Here is a 5,105-nt window from a genome sequence, read left to right as displayed (position 1 = left end):
CTTGACTGCTGCTTCCATGAGTGTTGATAGTTGATCCAAGAAGAATGAAGTCCTTGACAACTTCAATCTTTTCTCCCTTGATAAGAATGTTGTTTATTGGTCCAGTGGTGAGAATTTTTGTTTTCTTTACATTGAGATGTAATCTATATGGAAGGCTGTGGTCTTTGATGTTTATCAGTAAATGTTTTAACTCCACTTTCAGCAAGCAAGCACTAGGTCATGTTAAGTTTTGATGTGGTGTTGTAGAAGAAGCACTGGACTTCTAACCACAAGGTCAGCAGTTCAAACCCACTTGGAAGCCCTATAAGTTGGAAACAACTCAGTGGCAATTAACAACAACAAGTGTCATGTAACTTGTGTGATAATCATCTTAGCAGACAAAATATCCTGATGTGCTGGTGAAATTTTTTAAACAACTGAATGAGGAAGGTTAGGATTAGGATTTTTTTGTTTGTTTGTTTGTTTTACTCTCATAAGATATGTATCATTTACAAGAAACTATCTGATATAACATGTGTGTCATAAATCATAACTCCATAAGGAGTATTTGTGAACCCACTTCTTAAAGAAGTAGGACATTAAAAACCTTTCAATTATATTTTAATTTACTCCCCTTTCTTTCTATTGTTCTGTTTTCCCTGTCACCAACACTACACCTTGCCTCAAAGGTAGCTATTATTGTAAAATTTATATTTATTATTAGATTGCCTTTTTATCATATAGTTTTATAATAACTTATTATGTATAATTCAATGTATCAATTAGCTCTACTTGTTATTGAACTCTTCAAAATTGGTATCATACTCTGTATAGTTCACTTAGATTTGCTTTTTGTTTCATTTTGCTAAGCATTATGTTTTTCAAGTAGTATCTACATTGCTGCAGATAGCTGTAATACATACATTTTCATTGTTGTATGAATATAGCACAACTTCGTCCATTTATTGATTAATAGACATTTGTGGTATTTATATCTTTATGCTGTGAAGAACTTTGCTCTTAATATAGATTTTTAAAACAAAGTTGTATCTATATTTGAAGTATTTTTAATTTATGGTTTGAAAGGTGTACTTTGCCATTGTATTATTTCAAAAATAATATTTTGCCAATGAACACTAATGTCTACATTTCATAAAATGTTCTAAAGTACTGTTATTCTTGTGTTTATCTAAAACATGTCATCAGGAAGGACCAATTGCTGGAGGAGAACATTGTGGTTGGTCAAGTCAATGTTAAAGACCAATGAAAAAGACTGACACAGTGACTCCACCAATAGGCTCAAGCAGAGCAGCAATCATGGACTTGCTGAAGAACTGTGCCATATTTGTTCTCTTATACATAAGGTTCTTTCTGCTCCCATAAAGAGGTACAGCCTCAGAAATCCTATGCAGGATCGCTATGCGTAAGAACCGACTCCATGGTATACCAGCAAGTACCACCATACATAAGGTTGGAACTTACTTTAGAAAATTTTACAATAATTTCTCCCAAAACAATTTACTTTCTCTAATCTCTGGGTCTTGGTATTTGCTGTACTATTTTTGTCTCCCTGTCCCTTGCTTAGAGTCCTGGTGTGGCACTATGGGTTAATGTGCCAGACTGCAAAGCCGTTTGAACTGCAAGATCAGTGGTTCAAGCTCACCAGCTGCTCCTCAGGAACCCTATACAGGGTCGCTATAGGTTGGAATTGATGCGATGGCACTTAAAAACAATCCCTCACTTACCACCACTTGTCTGTCAGTCTGTTGTACTGTGGTGGCCTGCATGTAGTTGTGATGCTGGAAACTATGCCACAGGTATTTAAAATACCAGAAGGGTCATCCATACTGGATAGATAGGTTTCAGCTCAACTTCCCGACTAAGACTAGGAAGAAGGAGTGACCAACTAATGAATGTTTAGCCACTGAAAGCCTTATAATAGTAATGAAATACTGTCAGATATCAAAAATCAAAATATTATGAACGGTACCAGAATATTATCAGATATAGTGCTGGAAGATGAGGCCCTCAAATTGAAAGGTACTCAAAATATGACTGGGGAAGAGCTGCCTCCTTAAAGCAAGAGTTGACCGTGATGATGTCAATGGAGTTAACTTTTTAGGACCTTCATTTGCTGATGGAGTACAACTCAAAAGAAATCGCTGTAAACATCCATCAGTAATCAGAACATGGAATATACAAAGTATGAAATGAAGCACATATAGATCGATAGATATCCTAGGCATTAGTGAGCTGAAATGAACTGGTATTAGCCATTTTGAATTTAACAGCTACATAGTTTACTATGCTGGGAATAACAAATTGAAGAGGAATTGCATCATATTCATCATCAAAAAGAATCTTTCAATATCTATCTTGAAGTATAATGCTGATTGTGATAGGATAAACTACGAGGAAGATCAGTTAATACTACTATTATTCAAATACCAACCACTAAAGCCAGTAATGATAAAACTAAAACATTCTGGAACTTACTCTCCAGCATAAAGATACAAAAGCAAACTGAGGAAATGAGGAATTCAAAGATCTGAACAGAAAATTTCAAAGGGAAGCTCCAGAAGACAAAGTGTTATAATGAAATGTGCAAAGACCTGGAGTTAAAAAACAAAAAGAGAGGAACACACTCATCATTTCTCAAGCTAAGGGAACTGAAGAAAAAATTCAAGCCTCAACTTGAAATATTGAATGATTTTATGGGCAAAATATTGAATGATGCAGAAAACATCTAAAGAAGATGGAACCAATACATAGAATCATGGTATCATAAAGAAATGGTTGATGTTCAATCATTTTAAGAGGTAGCATATGATCAAGAGCCTATGGTACGGAAGGAAGAAGTCCAAGGTGAAGTACTGAAGAGCCTAAGGCACTGAAGGCATTGGACAAGAACAGGGGCAAAGAACAAGACTCTGGGAATTGATCAAATACAAATAGATATCTTTCAACAAACTGAAGTGCCTCTGGAGGCACTCATTCATCTATGCCAAGAAATTTGGAAGTAATCCATATTTGTGCTCATTCCAAAGAGAGGTGACCCAATGGAATGGGGGAAATCATTGGATTATATCATTAATATCACATATAGTAAAATTTTGCTAAAGATAATTAAAAAATGGCTACAATACATTGACAGGTAACTGCCAGAGGTACAAGCTGTATTCAGATGAGGAAGTGGAATGAGGGATATTGTTGCTGATATCAGGTGGATCTTGGCTGAAAGCAGATTATACCTGTGCTTCACTGACTATGTAAAGACTTTGGACTGTGTAGATCATGACAAGCTATGTACAACATTGCAAAGAATGGGTATTCCAGAACACATAGTTGTGTTCACGAGGAGCTTGTGCATAGACCTAGTGGTAGTCATTTGAACAGAGTAAGAGGACACTGACTGGTTTAAATTTAGAAAAGGTGTGTGCAAGAGTCGTATTCTTTCACTATACTTATTCAATCTGTATTCCAAGAAAATAATCTGATAAAATGGATTATATGAAGAAGAACATGGTATCAGGACTGAAGGAAGACTCATTAACAACCTGCAATATGAAGATGACACAACCTTGCTTGCTGAAAGTGAAGAGAACTTAAAATAATTCCTCATGAAGATCAAAGACCACATCCTTCAATATGATTTGCACCTGTATGTAAAGAAAACAAAAGTCTTCACCAATGGGCCAATAAATAACATCATGATAAGTGAAGAAAGGATTGAAGTTGTCAAAGACTTCATTGTGCTTAGATTCACTATCATCACTCATGAAAACAGTCAAGAAATCGAACGACATATTAGACTGGTGCACAAGAGCTCTTTAAAATATTCAAGAGCAAAGATGTCAGTTTGAGGACTAAAGTACACCTCACCCAAGCCATGGTATTTTCAATAGCCTTATATGCATGTGAAAGTTTGGCAATAAATAAGGAAGATCTTAGAAAAACTGATGCATTTTAGTTATGATGTTGGAGAAGATTATTGGAAGTACCATGGACTACCAAAAGAACCAACAAATTTGTGTTGAAAGAAGTACATCCAGATTGCTCCTTAGAAGCCAGGATAGTGAGATTTGGTCTGTCATATTTTGGACATATTCTCATGAGTTACCAGTCCCTGGAGAAGGACATCATGCTTCTTAAAGTTGAGGGTCTATGAAAAAGAGGAAGACCCCCAATGAGATGGAATGGCAGCAGCAGTGGTCTTAAATGTAACGGTGATTGTGAGGATGTTGTAGAATCAGGCAGTGTTTTGTTCTGTTGTGCATAGGATTGCTATGAGCCTGAATTGATTCAAAGGTACCTAACAACAACAAAAACAAACTCCAACTCATATTAGCTTGTTGTTGTTAAGTTCCTTCAAGTTGGTTCTAAACCATAGCAACTCTGTATAGGGTTTCCAAGGAGTGGCTGGTGAGCCTGAACTACTGACCTTGTATTTCAAACCAACCTTGCAGTACAGTGCATTAACCCACAGCGCTACACCAAGACTACCACCTATTTCTCCTGCAAGTCTTATCCAATGGTCACTTCCTGACTACCCCAATTTCAGTTAGGCATATTCAACATTTGTCTAGTGTGCTCTTTTCCTTTTAAAACACATTATATTGTAGTTTCTGGTTTATTTCTTTATCTCTAGCATTAGCACATAGCCTTGGAAGAGTAGACACTTTGCTTTATTTTCCAATATGTCCCAAGCAACCAGGCCAGAACCTGGTATGTGACAGATATTCAATAGACATTTGTTAAATAAATAAATGAAAGAATTGCTAATCTCTCACCTTATGCTCACCAAAATTACGAATAAGGAAACTATTAGTTGGTAAACAGCCTATTTACTAATGCTTTCCCCTTGGACCAGAAATTATCAATTTCACTGCAGTCAGTTGTCAAAGATGGAGATCAGCAAACAACTAAACATACCAGACCACTATTCATGCCTTGTTTCCTTAATCTATGGAGATGTATTCCACAAAGAGAGCTATTGATTTTTACCATCAGTCAATTAGGCAAGCTAGCAATAATTGCTTCAGGAATTTTGTCCATGGATATTTCCTATTAATTTCCCAGTAGCAACACCAGCTGCTCCCTCTGTTTAAATTAGTATATATATAAAC

Source organism: Chrysochloris asiatica, unplaced genomic scaffold (assembly GCF_000296735.1).
Source record: "Chrysochloris asiatica unplaced genomic scaffold, ChrAsi1.0 scaffold00103, whole genome shotgun sequence".
NCBI classification, from domain to species: Eukaryota; Metazoa; Chordata; class Mammalia; order Afrosoricida; family Chrysochloridae; genus Chrysochloris; species Chrysochloris asiatica.
This window is presented reverse-complemented; position numbering follows the sequence as displayed.